This window comes from Pinus tabuliformis, chromosome 1_2 (assembly GCF_031772625.1).
Source record: "Pinus tabuliformis cultivar Carrire ecotype Pingquan chromosome 1_2, CPIR1, whole genome shotgun sequence".
NCBI classification, from domain to species: Eukaryota; Viridiplantae; Streptophyta; class Pinopsida; order Pinales; family Pinaceae; genus Pinus; species Pinus tabuliformis.
In genome coordinates, this window is record NC_142298.1 from 148,283,170 (window position 1) to 148,305,923 (window position 22,754).

A 22,754-nucleotide genomic window follows, 5' to 3' on the forward strand; every position below is an offset into this window, starting at 1 on the left:
CACTTTGCTGAGAGCCATATCTTCGTCAAAGGTGAAATCATGACTAATCACAACTTCCCTTTAACCGGCTACAGAGATTCTATAGCCCTTAGTATTTTCACCATAGCCCACGAAGATTCCTTTCTTTCCATATGCACCCAATTTATTCCTTTTCTCTTTCCGCACATGAAAATATACAGGGCTTCCAAAAATTCTAAAATGAGATACGTCAGGTTTCTTATCGGTGAACATTTCTTTAGGAGTCTTGGAACCTAATGCTTGATGAGGGCATCGGTTTTGTACATATACAATAGTGTTTGTAGCTTTGGCCCATAGAAAATTCGGAAGTTTTTGATCATGGAGCATGGCACGGACAGCTTCCACAATCGTATAGTTCTTCCTTTCCGCCACACCATTCTGTTCAGGAGTATATGGTGTAGTAGTCTCCCTCGTAATGCCAGACTCTTTACAAAAGTCATGAAACTCGTTAGATTCATATTCAGTCCCATTATCAGTCCTTAAGATATTGATCTTCTTTTCAGTTTGATTCTTGATCAAGGCTTGAGATGTGTCACAAGACATGACACCTAGCGGACTTCCTCCAACCTGATATAATGGATCAACTCGAAACCCAAGAGTGAAGGAATCTTTAATATTGTTTTTTCATGCACGTACCTTGCCATCGCTAAAAGCCACCTGGTAGCCTTTGTCTTCCATTGCTGAAATTGACACTAGGTTCTTTTTGAGGTCAGGTACATATAATAAATCCTGTAAGTGGATCGTATTACCTTGATTCAATTTAAGAGAGACATTGCCTACACCTTTCATGGGATATTTCATATTATCTCCAAGGACAATTTCCAGGTTGGTTTCTTTCTCTATCGGATTATGGAGGACTTCTTTGTAACCAGTGAAGTGCCTTGAGGCACCACTATCAATAAGCCAATTTCCCAGCCAGTCCAGAGGAGCAGAGGTAGATAGAGCAGCTAGTAGATAATATTCATCCTGTTTATTGTCAACAATGTTAGATTCATACCTGGAATTTCTAGCCTTCTTGAATGGTTGTCCTCTTCCTTGATTTCCAGCACTCCTTTTACCTCTGCTATTAGATTTGCCATTCCTTTGATTGCCATGAGAGGGATTTTGATTGTCGTCCTGGTGAGAGTTCCTTCTATCAGGGCATTCCCTTGCATAGTGACCTACTTTATCGCAAATGTAACATCATCCTTTTCTTCCACCCTTAGGTCCAACCTTTCTTTTTTATTTAGTCTCGGAATTATTTCTTTTCTTAGCATGAGAAGAAAAGGCAGCAGGAGGACCTTTAGGCATGGGCATTTCTTGCTCTTCTATCCTTGTTTCTTCTTGAATGCATCTTGCCATTAATTCCTCGAAACCAGGAATTACGTTATTGTTGAGAAGAGTAGTCCTGAACACGTACCATTCGGATGGTAATCCTCCAAGGGTTGAGAGTGCCATTTCCCTATCAGTAATAATTTCTCCAATAGATAGGAGATCGTTCTTGATCTCGGTGATTCTTAAGAAATATGCTTGCATGCTCTCATCTTTGCCCTTCTTAATTTCCTTCAGCTTATTTCTAAGAAACAAACTTGATTTGCATCATTAACTTTAAATAAACTCACCAATCTATCATAGATTTCCTTGGAGGTGTTCAGCTCAGAAACATAGGCCACCAAGCGCTTGTCGATAGAGTCTCGGATGATCTTCTTTGTTTTGACTTCACCGGTTTTCCATTTGTTCCTGGCAACAATGGGTGCATTTGATGGAGGGTCAACAATATTGCCTCTCACATGGTCCAACACTCCTTGATCTTCTAAAGTTAGATAGAGAGACATCTTCCATCCGTGATAGTCAGACTTCTCACGGAGCTTGTCTTTGGAAGGGAAGAGTGTTGAGGACCCCATAGTTCTTTTAGTATAGCCTTGCCAATCTTCTCTTCAGTGATTGTTCTTGCTCTTGCTAGGGCTTTGTCTTCACCTCAGCTCCAATACCATGTTATGTTATGGTATGTTCTATGCTTAGAGAATTTTACTTCTTTTATTATTATTATCCACAGATTAGCAATCACATGTAGAGTAAGTAAAGTGCAGATAGAACATTAAATGATCAACAGAAAACAAGCCAAGATAAGAGACACAAGATGTGGTGGCTAGCAGGGACAAACCCCAATATTGGGAAACCCTTTGATCAAATCTTCCTTTATCTTCAATAATTCAGCAGAGAGAAATAGTACATAAATCTGATTTACATTAGCAGCAACAAACCCTATATCAACCCTCAACTAGGGCAGACAATATCTTGCAAACCGACCGTCGGATCGACTTGATTCCTTCACCAAAAATTGCGGCCTTCTGAGGAGAGTCAGTTCCACCTACAACGTAGTTTTGAGAGAGAGTCTGATGGTCAACACTGGTCAAACTTCCGATCTGCAGTTGTAACCCTAAATTCTGCGTCCTTCCTCCCACACGTGTGAGAGATGAGTCCCTTTCTGTGTAGTAGGAGAAGAGCCTCTTTTCTGCGCAAGAGAGAGAGAGAGAGAGAGAGAGATGTGATGAGATGTGCATGTCCAAATGAGGAAAATACCTCTTGTATTTATATACAAATGTTGATGATGAATAGATGCGTCTGTTGGGCTTCTGAGCCTACATGAGTTGCTGGCCGGCTTGATAATTATTCCATAATCAAAATAAATTCATATCTCCATAAATACTTATCGGAATCAGATGATATTTAGATCAATCCTACACCTCTCGACAAGAGGAATCTAGGAAAAATATTATCAGCCATGAATAAGGTGACCCACATGGAGTTTGGCCCTAGTTGCCAATTTTAACACTCGGACACTGGTTCACATAGTGACCCCTTTCCCCACAATGGAAGCACTTGACCTTCGAGAGGTCCTTCTTCTTCCTCTTCTCCTGCTTTCTCGTAGATGCTAGAGCTGCATCCTCTTCCTCTTCCTTCTTGATCTAGACTCCTTTGCCGTTACTTCCCGTCTTGGTCAGTCGTCTGATCTCTTCTTGACGAAGAGCCACCCACAATTCTTCCCAATCTGGAAGATTCACCCTGCCTAGTATGTTCTAGACAAATGTCTCCCACTCCTTGGAGATTGCATTTAGTGTGGTTCTTACCATCGACTCCTGATCCGCTGTGGCCCTATTGGAAGTCAGTTGATCCTGGATCTCCTTCAACCAACCGAGGAAGACATCTAACTACTCTCCCTTCTGCATCTGGTATGACCGTAGGTGATTCTCAAGTAGCATCTTCCTCTGCACAAAAGTATGCTGGTACAACGTCTTCAAGGTATCCCACATTTCCTTTGCCGTCTCCTTCTGGGAAATATGTTGGACCACATGATCCTTGACCCCATCAAGGATGATGCATTTTTCCTTGGCCATTGCCTCCTCGTACATTTCATTAGCTACTGGGTCAACTGGGATATCCATTACTCTTTGTCTGTCTAGTATGGATAGGATCCTGGCCTTCCAGAACAAAAAGTTGGACGCTTCATCCAGCCTATCCTGTTCCCTCAGCCCATTTACGGCCATCTCTCTTCTCTTCTCTGTCAACTCCTCCAAGTCTCTCTACTTCCTACTTGGAAGTTCTCGGTTTGACTCCTGCTGAGTCTCTCTACTTCCCGTCTAGAAGTTCTCTTCTGGACTCCCTCTAAGTCCTAATTTCTCTCTTGGAAATCCTTTTGCCAATCGTCAAGTTGCCCCTATCTGATCGTTTGTGTATGCACAACGCTGATCTAGATTCCTTGGCTAGAAATCTGCTTCGGCAGCAACTCCCTCTATCTTGGTTTTTCCCTATTAGGTACTCTTCTAGACACAATACCCCACCATCTTTGCTCCTGCAAACTACCCACAACTTCCTATGCCCCAAAAGCTAAAGGAATGAGCCTCTGGGATCTACAAAATACTAACACTGGCAAAAACAACTCCCTCAGCCACTGCGTCAACCCTCTTGGTATCTGTGTGGTTCTGCGTGAGCCTCTCTTTGCCCTCCTCAACTTCTGCGCTGGCCTCTCTTTGGCCCAGACTGATGACACAGTCCCTCTACGTTAAGCCTTCCTCTGTCGCTTCTGTAAGGATTAAATTTCTGTCACTCGGGACAATTGCTTTTGCTGCAAATTCTCTGCTTAGCTGATGCCTTCATCTTTCCTGTGATTTGCAACCACCCTTTGATACCATGCTGCATTTTCTAAGTCTATCCATTAGAAAATTAATTTGTATTCTACTGGTTTATTTCTTCTACTTGTTTAAATTCGAACAAGTTATTTAAAACATTTAAATACCGAAATAAACACAATACAGTCACAACATCTACAGATCAACAACTGAAAGAAAACAAACACACAAGTGACACCGTTATTTTTGGACAAATGTCCCTGGAAAAACGCAATGCGAGAAAATCGGTGCAGCTATTTTGAGGGTTTATTATTATGCAGTATTTCCTTAAGTACAAGTGGGTGCCTAGCCAACTCACCTGGAAGATAAAAATACACGGCAACAATAACTCTCTATTCAGAAACAGGTATTCAGAAAACCTGTTCCACTTCTAGCGACTCTGAAGCTCTGTGCTGGCCCTTCTGGCCTCTGCGTCAGCCTCCTGCTGCTCTGCATCAGCCTCAAACCTCTATGCGTCAGACCTCTGAGGCAATGCACAACCTCTAGGACCCTCTGCATCACTCCTGTAGCCTTCTGCGTGGATGACACAGTCCCTCTGGCCTCTGCGCTGTCTCCGCTGGGCTCTGCGTGGCCTACTCTCTATGCTGCCTCTCGCTCACTGCTTCTGCACTGGTCTCTTGGCACTGTCTTTGCCTCTCTGCCCAGTACTCACTACTAATCATTGATTCAACTTTGCTTAACAACCCCGCTTTAGCAAATCAAATGACTGATCACTCTGGTGTGTCTCCAATTGACCCTCAAGCCTCCTCTTATACTTTTCCTATTGAGTATTCAAAGGTCGAGATTACATCTCTAATCAAAGGCTAAGATTATATTTGTCTTGATCCATGTTCTTAAGAACCTTCTAACCCAATTTGATATTAATTCCCATTAATATTTTATTTTTCATAAGTTTAGACTTAGGAACTCCATTAAAAATATTAATTATTTTAATATCTCCTTAATCGGATAGAATTTTCCCAAACCATTTTTGGGTCTTGGAGATCTCATGTTCTTTAGATGCTCCACCAATTTTCATGGTTAGAGCACATCCGATGCTACCCCAAATCAACATCCATGGGATGAGGTCGCGTACTTTATGGTGCGATACATTACTTGTGAAGGTCAGCTCTCTACCTTGTTCAAATACCATTTTAAACTTCTTGCATGCCTTCGGTCCCGTCGTGTGCATTTTATGGATATGCCATATTTCTTATGGAATAACCTTCAGTTAATGGTGCGGTCTAGTCAGTCACGTCAACCGCTAGAGGTCCTCACAAACCATGGGCTTGTCAGGCTGCTGGTGGTGCATGCCCTGTCAAAAACTTCTGTGGCTTGGCCATAATTCACTGAATTAGTAGAAGAAGAACTTGCGGCCATGATGCCAGCAAGGGAGGAAGAAGAATAAGTGGAAAAGGAAGAAGTTGTAGACAATGCTACTACACAAGAACCAACATCATATGTCGAAAAATTGGAAGAATTGGCGAGAGAACTGGCTGTAGCAGAATCGCCAGTAGAGGAAGGGGCCGCAGATGATGCTATTCCACGAGAACCAACATTGACTGCTGACCTGGAAGAAGAAGTAATGGAGGTAGAAGGGAGTGTAGGTGACGCTGTTACACAAGAACCAACATCGAGTGTTGACCTGGAAGTAGAAGAAATGGAAGTAGAAGGAAGCGCATGCGACGCTGTTACACAAGAACCAACGTTGACTGCTAAACTGATGGAAGAATTTCTGGCAATGGAAGAAATTGCAGGCGATGTTGTTACACAAGAACCAACGTTTCTTGCCAAAGTGGTGGAGAAATCGGTGGAAGAAGTAGATCCGTAGTCGACGTTGTTACACAAGAACTAGCGCTGATTGCCGAGCAAGCGAATGAAATGGAAAAACAGTTGGCACAAGAAGAAAAGGAGAAGGAAAGTGTAGAACAACCAGGGGAAGGAGAAAGAATTGAAACAATAGGTGATGAAAGGATGGAAATCAAGGAGGATATGCCTCGTTCTCCACTTTCCGCTTCCCTGCCAAGAGGGGCAAGAAAATTTCACTCCCCTAGACACTCAGTGAAAGAAAATATCTCTCCCCTGATACTAAGATTTGTAGGGAAAATTATAGGCACCATCCTTGACAGTGTCACACAAGAACCAATGGTGACTAGTGGAAAAATTGGGCAAATTGAAAAACTAGTGGTCGACACTATTACACAAGCACTAATGTTGACTGAGGGGCAAGTTGAAGAAATTGTGGCTGATGTTGTTTGCACAAATCCATTGGAAGAAAACGTTGTTGTTTGTACCAACCTGCAAGGGCTAGAACCAATTTCTAAGCAAGTGGGAGAATATGGCTGGGCAATAGAGAAGCCATAGGATAATGGTGTTGAAAATGCTACTCCGCAAGGGCTTGCAGTGGCTTCAGAGTCATTCGGGGAAGATATGGAGGTTGCAAGACCCTTGGAAGAAGATGCTAGGGACACTCCCCAAGTTGTGGAGTAGAGAGAATAAATAAGGGTGAACAAGAGCAAGTTGATGAGTTTCCTGACATCAATCCACCAAATCCAAGACCGACCGCGAGACCAATGGAGGAGGTCGTTATCAAACAATAATTCATTAAACATTGCACAAAGAGAAGTGCCCACATCCAGGAAATGTGCCGGTTGCAATTTAAGGAGAATATGCAATTAAAAATCGAAATTAATGAGTGGAGGAAGCAGGTGTTATGCTTACGGAGATGGGTGAGGAAGCATAAGAGGAACGCCAGTCAAGCTACCATAAATATTGGAGCCAAAACAACTTCAGTAACAGTACCGACCGAGCCATTTTTGCATCTATTTGGGTCGTAGGAATTCTTGTTCACTGTAGAAATTCAGAAATGACAGGCTACTGCATCTCGCCTTCAACAGGGGTCTATCTCTTTGGAAGCCCACCGGGAAGGAGAGAGGAATTTGGGAACAAGATGCTAAAGTAGTGACTGATTACATGACCCAGATGGAGAAAGAAAAGAAGAAACAAGAAAAGAAACAGAAAAATATTGAGGAACTAAAAGAGCAAGTGCAAATATTGAAGGCTGAAAAAAATGAAATGTTTGCTCTGGCGCAGCAGGGGATGGCTTTTCAACCTCCTACTCATAGTTATGATCTGTTCCTCCATGAACAATACCCGTTCTTCTATTTGGAGATCATCCATCAGGAGATAAGCCATGAAATCCAAGATTTGATACAGTTTTCCATGGATCCTGAGGAGTCACAATATCCTGAACCAGCACTTGATGACCAAACTCTACATGCACGATTATTTTTCAGGGACCAACCAATCGTTCAATCCAGTGCCATATGTGGAGGATATTTAGTTGAGAGCCTTCACCTCCTTCATGATTAACTAGGTTAAATGGAAGAAATCCTTCGACACGTTCGAAGAGAACCAAGTGAACAAGCCACTTGTAGTTCGAGTGGAGCATTGTCAAGCTGTGAATATTTTCAACAAACATCATACCTTCTTGGGAATAGAAGGAAGAAAGGGTCGTATGCTGACAACACATAAGTGGTGTGCTAATATGTGTACAAATAAATTTTTTACTTTTCAGAAGGAGGCCCGGGCCCGCTGTTAGAAACGATGGGTGTTGTCGTCATCTGCAGTAAGGATACACGAACCTTTTGGGGCCCCTAATTTTGTTCGGGCTTTGGACAAAATACCATGATATATCACATGTATTCAGACCTATGGGACTCGATGGATGGGTTTGAGATTTTGGTTTCCCATTGTTTAGCTGCTAGCTGAGCAATACACACCAGCTTATGTGGTACACAAGGATTGGTGGAAGGAAGTCCTTCACACAGATGGATATAAGGTTCTCGGAACAAAAATGGCTGTGAAATATGACCTTGCACAGCTCCATGCTGACCACAGTAGCTCTAACCCAGATCTGCGCAAAATACGAGATGCATGAGGACATGCAAAAAGGATAGTTGGGGGGAGATGTTGGTTGCTAAATTTGCCCACTTTTTACCCACCTTTTTATCCCTTTCCTGTACTCATTTCATGTCCTTGTTGGTCGATTTGTATTCTAAACAACAAAGGTATACCTATTGTCATGTCTTTGTGAATTGTTAATCGATGAAGCGTAGTCGTAGGAAATTATTTCCTAAAGCGACTTGCTAACTTAAGTTTCCTTGCAGATTTGAAGGAATGATGATCAAGACCATGATTCAACATATGATGACTATCGAGTTGGAAGCACTATCTTTGGATATCAGCTGCAATGGTGGTTCAACTTATCGACCAACACAAGTGCTATCTTTATATTTTGTTATATCTCAAGAATCACTATGTATTTGTAGGCAGACAATTGCCGTAATCTTAGGCACTGTTAGTTGTTAAATGAAATGTATAAGTAGTGTTATGGGGCTGGGAAAGCCACCGCGAAGAGATACATGAGAATTTTGAGTTGTAACAACAGACCTCTGTAATGTTATTTTGATTAATACAATTGCTGATCTTCTGAGTATTTTATAGTTCTTGATCTTGCCGCAACCTTGATTAGGGAGTTGGGCCCACTCTCCTAACCAAGCACTGTTGGATTAGTTGTGTGTGTAGGTTTATTTCTGTTGTGTTATTTCCTTGATGTGCAATGATTTTAGTGTGTTGCTGTGAGTCTTAACTTGTTACTTTGATTGTTGTTACAATTATTACTTCCTATTACACATTGTTATGTTTATGATTGAATGTTCAATGCTGGGTAGGGAAACTGTGGCTTGCATATACCTTGCATGATAGCCTTGAAATAATTAGTCGAGCCCGAAGTTGAGAATTAATGTGGAATTGGGTGAATTGTATGATTCATATCCGAACACCAACACAATAGTCAATGATATTTTGACTCAGAATGATCTAGATGGGAGGAGGGGTAAGTGGATTGCATTCATACTCAAATATGATGTCGAAATAAAACCTGCAAGGCTAATTAAAGGACAAGGATTGGCTAGAATGATGGTTGAATCAAATTTGTGGTCACTTCAAATTAATTTCTTGGCTATCCTAGCAGAAGAAGGTGACTCAAGTTCAACTCAACAAGTTCCGAAAAAATTTGTTGCCTCCAAGTGGTATGCTGATATTCTGTATGTATTGCAGCATTTACAAGCACCTCCAGAGTTTCCCAAAACCAAAGCTCGTTTTCTCAAGTTGAAAGCAGTAAAATTTTGCATTATAGATCAATTTTTGTATTGGAAGGATCTCGGCAGGATGTTGTTGAATTGTTTGTTGGAATATGAGGCTCAAAGAACGATGGAGGAGTTTCACAAAGGGGATTGCGGTGGACACTTATTTTGGAAGACCACAATAAATTTTTTTCTAAGGGTTGGATTTTATTGTCTGACCTTGTTTGCTGATGTGTATAAAAAAGGTTGCTACATGTTGGGAATGTCAAATATTTGAAGGAAGAAAGAAATTTCTCCCACTGCCCCTGAAACTTATAGCAGTTGAGTCACCATTTCAGCAATGGGGACTCAATTTTATCGGTGAGATTCATCCCACTTCATCAGGGCAACACAAATGGATACTGACGACGACAAATTATTTCACCAAGTGGATTGAGGCAGTTCCCACTAGACAAGCTATAGATACAATGATTATTCAATTCTTGGAAGGAAATATTTTGTCCAAATTTGGTTGTCTGCAAAAAATTATTACTAATAATGCTACTGAATTTAGATCAAAGGAAATGATAGATTTATGTCATAAGTACAACATTATTTTGGGCCACTCCACAACCTATTATCCTCAGGGTAACGATTTGGTTGAATCATCCAATAAGAGCCTGGTCAACATTATTAAGAAGATGTTGTAGGAGAACAAGAGAAGATGGAATAAGAAATTGATACATGCATTGTGGGAAGACCGGGTGAGTACCAAAAAGTCAATAGGCATGTCTCCATTTCAACTTGTTTATGGCACTGATGCAATCTTTCCCTCTTCACTTGGGGTTCCTGTGATGAAATTGTTGCAAGAGGTGGATGTAGAGCCAAATGATATACAAAGGAGAATCAATTAGATGATCCAGCTTCAACAGTCAAGGGAAGAAGTATTTGGAAATACTCAGCTGATACAAGACAAAATCAAGAAGATTTTTGACAAAAGAACCAAGGCAGCTGATTTCCAGATTGAAGATTTGGTGTTGAAATGGGATGCTCGACATGAAGATAAAGGAAAACATGGGAAGTTCAAAAACTTGTGGAAAGGTCCTTTCAAAGTTGCTGCATTTCATGGGAACAATGCTTACCTACTGAAAGATTTGTCAAGAGAGTTACTTGGAGGAGGGCTTGTCAATGGCAAGCTACTGAAACATTTTCTTTTTTGAGTTACAACTAATTTCACAGTCCATTGTATATATTATTTTACTTTTCAATACTGCAAGTGTGGGCAGTTGTCATTAGGATTTGAAGCCTAGAGTGAAGGCCCTAAGATCCTGATGGTCTGCTGCCATAAGTATTTCAGTTAGTCAGTCAGTTATATTTTATTTCAGCTATTTCATTCAGTAAGTTAGTATGTGATGCTTTCAATTTTTATTTTGACTCCATTGCCCAATGGTCTGAATAGGCTACTAGTTTTCTTTTGTTCTTGTCACCTCACTAGAAGGTTGCCATCCCCATTGGAGCTGATGTTAGATTCCATGCTAGGAATCAAGCTTTTATCCTCTTACCATGAAATTTTAATGTCAAAATAGCCCATTGATCAGTGTCTGCCAATGGCCAAAGGTTTTCCATGTCAAAGAGTCATTGGTGTTAGAAGGCTAGTCAGTCCAAATTTGGGAGGGTTTTTTTTCTATGATACTTGGTTTAGTTGATATTGCAGGTGAAATCATCAGACTGAGCTCTGCATTAGATTTCCAACGAGCTATAGATCTCCCCAAATGGATCTCAGACTCAAAATATAGAGAAAATCAGAGGTTTTGGAGAGAGCAAACATCGCAGGTCAGAGAAAACCACCGATTAGCGATCACTGATATCGCAAATATTTGATCAGAGGTTCCAAATCCTGCATCCCATAGTTTGGAGGCCCATGACACATAACATATTAGCGTTCTACGATCGACGATTCACAATTGAGGCAGAGTGACCACATTTCAAAAACACTAATATGCTATTGCGATATGAAATGAAATTGTTAGGATTGTGACATAAATAGGCCTCCAGTGTTAAAGTGCCGGGAAGGCCGTAAACAAATTTACAAAGGATTTGCTCGCAAAAATAGAGAAGGTCGGGCCTTTCCTCTCTCCTCCCAAAGGGACATGTTTCACATAATGATTGGATCTGATAAAGGACATGCTGCAAACAGAGACTGGATCCGATTAGATACACGTGGCAGTTAGCGATTGGTTCTGATAAAGACCACGTGGAGCATGGAAAATTCTAGGGGCGAATGTTCGCCCTTTCACGAAATTAAGGGGTTTTAAATTTTTAGTGGGCCAATATTTTGTATCATAGTACATTTTTACAAATTGCCTCAAATAGCCCACCTTATTTTAAGGGAGAGGGTAAAAAAGTAAATTTAGCCCTTGAAATTAGGAGTTACAACCTTCCATTCGCCCTATGGGACAATACCATATTTATAAAAAAGGTATGGTAAATTAATAAAAATATAAATAAATGAGAGTTATGGTAAATAAATAAAACATTTTTTATATTTACTCCATAAGTCACCTTATATACATGCAAGGGTGTAAACAAATAAAAATATAAATAAAGTGGAGGTATGGTAAATAAATAAAACCTCTTTTTTATAATTACTCAAAAGGTATGGTAAATAAATAAAAGTATAAATAAACTAGTATGGTAAATAAATAAAACCTCTTTTCATATTTAGTCCATAACCCTTTTTCTATTTATGAAGGCTCAAAAAAGAGGTTTTATTTAAGTGAATCCTATGGGCCAAATACCATATTTGTAAAAGAGGTATGGTAAATTAATAAAAAATATAAATAAACCAGAGGTATGGTAAATAAATAAAACATTTTTTTATAATTACTCCATAAGTCAACTTATATTTACGAACACTCAAAAAATGCGTTATATTTAGGTGAAAACTATGGGCAAAATACTATGGGCCAAATACCATGGGCTAGATTATTATTAATATTTGATCCCTCTCGGGGCTTGGTGGATCAAGAGTAAAAATGGATGTTGTAATTTAATGTATGTTAAACATTTTAACTTGGTTAAAATAAAAAATAAAATAAAAATCAATTATTAATTTTATTAATTTTTATAAATTACTAATAGTAATTTTTAAACTCCAGGTTTATGATAACCCATGGTATTAACCCATGGTAATACCATGGTATTCATGTGAGCATAGACTATTTAAAGGGGAAATTCTATCATCTTAGATCCATCTTAATTTTGGTTCTACCAAGTGCTCAGAGGGATAAATAGATTTCATCCCCCTAAGAGTGGTAGATGTGGAGTTAAGATGGATATAGGTTGGTTTTTATGATAATGAAGATATCAATAGACTCAGGAAATTATATTGTAAAAACATCTTAAGGTGAATGGTTAAAGCTACATTTAGTCACTTCACAAAATTTAGTAAAAAATACCAATATCTCCATTAATATTGGTTTTTAACTTTTTTCTGATTTAACAAAAAAATTTCAAAACAATGAAACCTTATCACTCTTTCCGCATCACCCTCGCAAAAAGATTTCTCACCATTTTTCAAACATTCTCAATATGATATCTTCATTAAAAAGTTTAGGCACTGATGTTGGATTAGTTGTTTGAAAAATAAGCTGGTTTGTACAACCTTTCATCTTCTGTGCTATTCTTAGTTTGTCCTAATGATCTGTAGGGTTGGAGCCATTGCACCATATTTTCCTAAAAAGTGGAGATTGTTCACCAAAAAGGAAATTAATCTACATGTTACAACGCTGTTAAAAAATGCAAGACCTATGAGGGTAGTGAATTATGCTAATAAGCAATTTAGATTGGGAGTCTAGATGTAATTAAATTTTATTATTTAATTGAACATTTCGAATTAAAAATAATAATAAATCTACATTTATATATTCATATATTGATTGGAAGGATTCTCACAATGGTCACTTCTTTCAATTAGATCCCCTTCAAGCCTTTGGGATACCTAATACTTTCTTATATAATATAGTTGGGGCTTGCTACTTGTTGGTGTGTTGGGGTAAACAAAATTGATGTGTGTGTGTGTGTGTTTTTTTTATTTATTTATTTATTATCTTGCAGTTGGAGTCTATGGAATAAGAAAGAAATTTGATAACTTGAAAAAAGTGGTAGCTTAACAAAAGTTGTAGAAAAAAGATTAATCTCTCCTACCTTCACAGAACGTTGTCAATATCAACACCTACAAGAACTTTGTTGTGGAATATTATCAAAACTAATAGAAGGATATGAAAGAGTGTATTGTAAGGACCTTGACAAGCACAACAATGAAACTTGGAACATTGTTTGTAGGAAGAGAAAATTATGTTTCTTTTTTCCAAACATGTATGTTAGTATATTACAGTTTAATGAATATGTTTTCTTATTATCATATATGGTTTCATACTTTAACAAAACATTCACCAAGTCTTCACAATATTTTATTATTCAGTAAAAGATTTGCCAATATCTTACAATATTTTATAATTCAGTGAAAGATTCTCCATCACTATACAGGATAATATAATCTGGTGAGACATTCGCTAAAAAAATTATATATACGTATTATATTATTGATAAAATCACCTCCCATTTTTCCTATGTATCATGGGGATTAGCCCATTTATTATACATATAAATTTAGGGTGGTTCTTAAAATTTTCATGACATCAACAATGACATGGTAGTATGGTGGACATGTGGCAGGCGGATTCAACATTTTCAGGGGTCAGAAGGGGCCAAAAAAGGGTGAAACGTGTCACCACTCACAGGATGAAATGTGGTAGTGATGTGGCATTGATGATGTCACGTATCGGTGTTTGGCGACCAACGAAAATGAAATGTGTGCACTAAATTAGATCGCTGATTGGAAATTACAGGGAGAGTAGCTCCAATATGGGAGCTGGCCTACGATCATGGCTTTGAAAGGGACCAAGGTCTATTGGCACAAGGTGAGCAATGGCAAGAAGGTGTGTTATATGTGGTTTTTGTGTTAAAGTCATGAAATTGGGCGGAAAGGTTAATACAAATTTTATATGAAAACAAAGGTGCGGGCCCTCCCTCATCCCTTCTCCACATGGATTGGGCCACGTCATGGATCAGAGATCACAAGTTTCAAAATGTGCAACCAAATGCAACATTTTAAAATCGTCGAATGTCGAAGTTCTGATATTCAAAGGGGCCCAGGTGCATAGTTATGTGGTTCTATGGTCCTATATGTGCCTAATGCGATATCACAAAGAATCGGCCCCCGTCCCAACCAAAGGGTTTAGCCCCTAAAAGGGCTTGGCCCTAAGCTCTCAAGCTCTTATCATAAAGGATTCCACCTAAGCCCTGGGGGTTAGGCAGATCGCAAAAAACTCCATCCTTGCACAGTCCACAAGCAGGAAGCTCCGATCTGTTAAAGTGCCGATATATTGGACCTGATTTTCCCTTTGGTCACAGAAAAGAAGAAATGTACCAAAACATGTTGAGAAGAATTACCACACAGTTGTAGAGAAAAACAGAGGAGCCGTTGTTTCCTTTTTTTCATCCTGATGGCAGAGGGCCCATATAAACTTAAGCAGAGCGACCTGAAAATTTTGAAGTGCTGACAAAGAAGGAAATAAATGAACCAAGGCATCTGGAGATTTTATGCTATTTCTAACAAGGTTTTTAGCATGATGGCAGACTGTTGCAGTTTTTTCCACAGGCACCATTTTGAATTGCTGTGTTTGATTTTTTGATGTAAACATTAAGTTTTGTTGTCTTGAGTTTCCATTTGTTCTGAATGGATAAATCATTCATTGAATATGGTCATAGAATATTTCACATTGTAAGCCTATTTAATATGATGAAAGGCAATGTAGAAAGGTTGGGTTTATTATTGATTGATTAGTGCTAGAAGAGAGACTGTTTTGTATTTTCAAGTATTTTCAAGTGAATAGAAGAAGGCCGAGGCTTTTTTTCTAGGGATTCTTGTGTCAGATTTCTGTTGGTATGTGTGTTATCTCTTTCATTATTATTATTACTTATGTTTATGTGGTACTAAGATAGTTCTTCATGCTCAGATAAGAGAATTTGCAGAATTCACCTTATGCTCTGCTTTGTATCTGCTGAACATTTATGTATCTCTTTTTCTTCTAAAGGAAATTTGAATTCATCCCAGTTTGATTCTCATCTTGTCACCTCTGATTTTTTATTCATCCATTACCACAACAAAATTTGTTAATTACCAATAGAGCTGCCTACCTTTCCCCTGCTCAAGATATCATCATCATCCCTTATTCATTTGAATCATTACAAAATATGAACCTGTTTGAAGTGGGTTTTCCTTCCTTCACTTACCTTCAAGCCACCACTTAAATTCATCCTTTGGTCATCATAACTAGCCTGAAATCCAAACTACTCAGCCAATTTATTGACTGAAATCATATCGAGAGAGCCTTCTCTAAAGCTAGAAGGGCTAGATTCTAGTTTTCTTCCTATAGCCTAAGGAAATTACAGAGTGCTAACAGACCCTATATTTTCACAGAAGACACAAAAAGAAGATATTAAATCTGGAGGTAATAAAGAATCAAATTCTTAAAATACAAGAAGAGGAGTGGCATATGAAGAGTAGGGAAAAATGGGTGTCGAAAGGTGATGAAAACACTTGATTATTTCATAAACAATCATCTTATAGAAGCAATCAAAATTCCATTTGGTCCATCAAAGACGATGATGATATTATCCTTACATCTCAAAAGGAAATTCAATGGGAAGCGGTGAGATACTTTAGCAATCAATATAGAGAAAAAGGAGTAAATTTTGAAAAACAGATGGAGGCTATTAATCTTTTTCCTAATATGGTTAATGAAATGGATAATGACCATATGGGGAGGTTGATTTCTAAGGAAGAGGTATTGGAGGTTTTGAGAGCTCTGTCCAGGACCAGATGGATGGTTAGTGGAACTCTTTCTTCATTTTCAGGATCTAATGATTGAGGAATGTGTGGATATGGCTGAGGAGTCAAGGTATATAGGTTCAATTTCGGGGTTGATTAATGTGAAAATCCTTCAAAATTTTTTGATTATAGACCGATTTCCTTCTGTAACATGATGTATAAAATGATTTTAAAATTAATTACTAGGAGGATTAAATCGACATTGTCAAAGCATATTTCTCTGGATCAATTTGGTTTTTTAGATAATAAACAAATTCATGATGTGGTATAAATCTCTTAGGAATGCATTCAGTCTATAAATACTTGTTGGATGGAGGCTTGTATTATGAAGATTGATTTGATAAAAACATGTGATAATGTGGATTGAGAATTATTAAGGTTGATTCTTCATAGGATTGATTTCCGTGTTGGGTTAGTAGACTAGATTATGTCCTTTGTTTATCGCTTGTTAACTTTGTTGTCATCATAAATGGGCTCCCTGCTTATTTTTCAAGGCAACAAGGGGTCTTAGACAAAGGTGGTATCTTTCAACTCTTCTATTTCTTCTTGTTATTGATGGTCTAAGCAAAAGGATCAATGAGGCTCGATCTAGGGTCATTATTATAGGTTGCAGGATGTCCAAATATATAACATTAACTCATCTAATGTTTATATATGGTGTTCTATTTATTGGGGAAGCCATTGTAATATCTGAGTGACACATTTTTTTATGAGTTACTTTGAGGTATATTTGGGGACTTATATATGGACAAAGGAAAATCTGCTTTGATTTTGTCAAAGAATGAGGACACAGTGTTGATGGGGATTGCTAGGATCTTTGAGGTACTGTTATAGACATTTTTGGGCATTGCAACCCCAATCAAACATGTCCATAAACCAAGGGATCCTAAGTCCCTAAAAGTGTTGTTCCATACCCTAAAAGAACAAAGTCAGCTAATTACATCATCTCCCAGAAGTTCTCCATGAAAAACTGCTCAGAACTGGTCAAAACTGGACCATCTCACCTGCTCCATGGTCAAAGTGCGATGCATCCCACCTAATGCACACGGGAGGTGCGATGCATACTGAAAATCCCTTCTATGGGGTGCGATGGGCGAGAGTGGACAAATGGCAGAGTCAATTTGCGAGGTGGATGATCATGGAATCTTCCAGAAACTTCTCCTGTGACACTTGCCTCTTTGAATTCGCCTAGGGATGAGTAAGAGATCATCAATCTCCAAGTGGAATCAAGAACTATCAGAGAGAGGACACTAATCAGAATCCCAGAAGCTAACTCACCCCCCTACAATCATCTATATATGGATCCCTCATCCCAGAGATCCAGAGGTTGAAATTTTGTATCTTGTAAGGAAATGCTGTTGGTTTCTTGTTGGAATATCATAGTGTTGGGTGATGTAAGCTTTTCATGAGGTGAAAGAAGGGCTTTCATGCTGGAGGATGACGCTGGGTCAGAACAATTGGTTGTAATCCTCTCTGCTATTCTTGATTATTAATAAAGCTATTCAAGTTTTCCTCCACATTTTTTTATGTTTGATGATATGTGCATTTGTGTGGTCAATATATATCTGGTCCTATATTGTTTATGATTGTGGATCTCTGTTCTTCGATAGTATTATGCTGCTTTGATTTCGCAGGTGCTCTTTGAAGCTGGGTAGATGAAGGAGAAGCGGCAAAGATCTATCAGAAGGGAGAGGAACCGAGCAAGGAACCAAGCGCAAAACTGAGGTTGGTGTCCTTCATTCCCCTCTTATCTACTTCTCATAAAGGAAAACGAAAGTGGTTTTAGCTTGTTTGTTTCTAAGATATCTACCAGTATTAGTGGGACTAGTAGATCCGAGTGGACACTAGATTTCCCGATAACAAAATGGCGACTCCACTAGGGAGCGAATAGATTGTTTGTTTTTCTATATTTGTTTGTTTTATAAACTTACAGATGGAGCCTGAAGTCAAGCCAGCTAGCCTTCGAATTGCATTTGCTATGCAAGTGCAAAGTAGATCAATGTTGCTTCAGTCTATCTCCGGGTTTTGTTTATGAACTGAAAAATTTATTTGCAAACCTTCTAATTGCCTTAGTGGTGGCTCTAGTAACCTTATTAGATCAGCCCCTGTGATTTCTATTTATTGTACATCATTTGCTCGGCCTAAATCCCTGAACTGAGCTGCAAACTGTGACCAAGAGCCAAGTAAAGTCTCGTCCTGGTACCATCGCACCCTCTCTTCAAGGAAATCTGGATGCATCACACTTCCCGTGTGCAGTAGGTGGGATGCATCCCTGTTTCCCTATGTAACAGGTGCGATGATTAGAAAAGGCTAATTTTGCCTCTAGGTCTTGGTTTTTTCTTCACTCTTTTCAGCTCTATTCTGGAGTTTTGTTGTCTGTGATTAGTATACCACTGTGGAAACCCCCTTCCTTTCCATCATTCCGCCTCCATTTTGCAAAGAACTATGAATGTTTTATGTATTTTCCGCCATTTTCAGTTCTCTTTTACAAAGTAGTAGCATAGTCGAACTGTCGTCTTTTGATTTGAAAGTGTCGCAAGTGTTGTTTTCAGTCAAAGAAAAGAATTCCATTGTTCTTGATGGTCGATTATACAGTTACTCTTGTATTTTGATTTGAATTAGTAGTTTTTCAAGTGTCGAAAGCAGTTTTCAATTCAAAATAGTAAAGTTTCGTCATTATCTTCCTTTCGTTTTGAAAATAAATTTGTTAGTACTGTCACTTTGAAAGATAATTCAGATTTGTACTTAGCATTCTTCTTGTCATTCACACATTAAGAAAGCTGAAAACAAATACATGCATGTGTATTTGCATTTAGACTGTTTTTTGGTTTGATTTAGGACAGTGCATCTAGTGTGTGCTCTCTGCTCTATGTTGAAAGAATATCATCTCTCTTTCTTTAGTAGCTAGGATTTTCATTGCAAAAAGAATATTAAACGATTGTTTATCATCTTAGATTGCATTTCACGAATTGTACATCTACATCATGCGGTGAACTTGAAAGGAAAATTTCTTAAGGAAGATCAACTGTAAAATAAATTTAATGAACCCTAAAACGCTTTGGAACCTAACTCACAACATCTAGAAGTGTAGGCTAGAGACGTATTCCGGCGTCGTAAAGCCTGGTAACTATCACTTTCACTGTTGGTTGGGTGATTCCTCCTCTTTGAGACGACAAGTGCCATTACAGACTTGTGCTCCCACGTACCGTCGAGTATATATTGGGAGACCACAATAGGCTATATCCTTTATCCATAGGAAGCCGTGTCTGTCGCCTATCGATCATAATGCACTGAACACAACATTCAAGAAGATTGACTACCGTACCATAAAAAGTATTCTGCAGTTTTGCGATTGGTTAGGTAATCCCTCTATCTAGATTTATAGAGTAGTCTCTTTTGTTCCTTTTAAGACTCCTTAAAGGAAAAGGTCCGTCTGAGCACTTGTCACTTCAGGCTCATTAAAAATCGAAGGCGACTAGAGTCATCTTTTGTTTTTCTCAACTCTTAAAAATTGAAAAAACAAGTAGTGTCAAAGCGTCTAAAATTTATTTTAATCGGAATAATATCACCATTCTCGCGTTGGTCTTAGGTTGAGAAAAATGGAGTCCACTAACCAAGGAGTTCCCCTTGGAGGAAATCCTAGTCCTTTCTCCTCTTGTGGAGATGTTGGTGCACCCCATATGGACACATTGTCGCTTCCAGGATTGACAATTGGTTTTCCCGTATGGCTCTTCTCGACCTCCGTCGTTCAGAACACCGTGATTCCCAAACAATCAAGTCAGCAACTAGATGATACTAAAGTTACCCCCCAACCTTCTACTTCATCCGATTCTCCATCTCCTCCTTCCTCTTCGCTTGATAAAGCCGGTAAGGCCCAAAACCAAGTAACTAAGAAGAAGAAGGAGAAGAAGAAGAAGGAGCCAAAGACGAAAGGCAGCAACCATGCATCGTCTAGCGAAAATCCACACACTACACCATCCAGGCCTAAATCGCCATGTGTCATTTGGAAAGGAGACCACTACCACCGAGATTGTCCCTGCATCCCTCGGATCTTAAGGGATTAGTCTCCTCGTTTGCACAATCCGGTGTCATAAACCTCTGACGATCATGTTGAAAGTACACCATCAACTAGTGAAAATGAAGCACCTGGACAAAAAGGAAAATGTAGATTTCCTTGTAGATTGTGTAAAGGAAATCATGTCCTCCACCGTTGTCCCTTCCTGGACGAAGCTAAAAGAGTTTTGGATGACCATCCGGGTTCACCGTTACGGCTTCCTCCTGGATATAAGAAACTCTTTCCAAGTCCATCACTGGTTGAAAATCGGACTGACACGCCATTGTGTTCGGTCGAAGCATCTGTCATTGAAGATAAACCCGCCGAACCCACAACAGACGGAAGTCAAAAGGTTGAGGTGGCAGTCGACCTTGTCTTGTCTTTGGAAGGTCCATCTTCAGATGACACAATCACCGAAGAGAATAAGAATGACACCGTCCAAATTCTTTTCATAAACACAGACTCCGATGAACATGAGGGCAGTCTACCCGTTCCTTTACCGCAGGAAGGAAGTTCGTCAGAGTCATATCCGACCGTCTATTCGGTCCCACCTCCAAGCAACCTAGTTGTTTCCTTCGATTGGAACCTAATAGGCATACCCCATTTACTAGCTACTGTACCATTCCGAATCATTACACAAATATACAGAATGGTCATGGCCGATACCATCGTAGATGAAGGGGCTTCTTTGAGTATCCTTTCCTCAACTGCTTGGAAAGCGCTTGGTTCGCCATCACTCCTGCTTGAGATGAGAAATCTGACAGGCTTTGACAAAGGAACCAGTCGACCGTTAGGGATCCTTCCCAATGTGCCGATAACATTGAGAAGGAAAACCGTTCACATGAACGTAATGGTAGTCCAAGGACCTCTGGATTATAATCTACTCCTTGGGCATGACTATATTTATTGCATGGGATCCATTGTCTCCTCACTCTTTAGAGTAATGTGTTTTCCACATGAACGATGAGTGGTCAAGCTCGTAGACCAGCTTTCGTTCCCCGGCTCACACGTAGCAAATAGTCAAATACCATCCCTAAATGGTCTTTCCACGCAAGGAATGTCTCATCAATCTCCAGTCCGTCCACCTGATGCGCGAGTGATTCGGGAGGACGTGACTGAAACCCAGGGGGCATGCGCCCTGGTCTATTTTGGTAGGAAAACCTTGGGTATAGGGTAGTTTTCTGCGAAGGATATATGACTAGTCTGACACACCCGTCCGTTTAGGAAAATGGGATTAGACTGGAATAAGATTCCCTCGTCAAAGTTATGTGAGTGGAGGCGACTGCACCACTCGCCTTTGTCTATTTTGGTAGACATCGCCAAGGAAGCATTTTGTCTGCAATGCGGATGGAGAGATTTCATATGGTAACCTGGGAATTTTTCGCTATACCTGGGGGCATGCAAACCTTTTTGCATGCAAGCGAAGAGCGACCATTTATTTTCTTAGTTTGTAGTTTCTCAACCCTTTAAACTCATAGGATTGGTCGTTCCTAACTTGCATAAAGAAAGGATCCGGGGCAAAGCTTTGTAAGGTGCAAGCTCCATAAAAAATGGCATCTTAGATGAGACATCCTTATTATACGACTGGAACGAGCAGTTTTTACGTGGAGTTCAAGCTCGTTAAAAATTAAACATAAGCAATGAGCAAACATTCCCCCAGAGTTTAAGCTCATTAAAAAATGAACCAATTTCCGGTAAATAACCATTGTGAATGCATTATCATCAGCTTTTGAGCCTTGGTCGTGTTCTCATCATCACCTCCACTCTGTTTTAGCCGATCATTCACCTCCATTTGATTGTTTACTCCTTTTGAGGAACAACTGCGAAGAGTGATCCTGTTAGCCATCTTTGTGACACTGCCGTGATTGGAAAATTCCAAACCTTGTTTGGAATCAGTTGCTACCTGAAATTATCACTCGTTCCTCAAAAACGAGTCTCCTTTAAGCTCTTTTCACCTGACTCGTAAAATATGAAAATATTGCCGAGTGATTGGCCTCTCCAGCTCATTAAAGTGACCGGAAGTGCTACCCCTCCTCTAGATTTTAATCTTTTTGGACCTGAGGGATTATTACACAAAAAGATCGAGCACTTGTCTTGTTTGGCTTGTTAAAATTACCGAAAATTCATCCCTTTCGTATTATTTTATACTTTTTCGGACTTAAGGGATTACATGACAAAAAATTATTATGGGAGTTTCATTTACGTCCCTTTTCAGACTCTCTAAAATTGAAAAGGACCGAGTTATCTTTGTCGTTGAACTCGTTAAAATCGAATAGCGACAAACTTGTCCATACAGACAAGAACGATTTTCACTGCCGCTAAGCTCGTTAAAATATAGCGACGGGTTTGCCCAAAGGGCAAATTATAGAAAAAGCATATGTTATCCTCCTCAAGCTTGACAAAAATAAAGAGGTACTGGTCAGCAATGATTGGGGAAAAATTGGGAAGAAAAC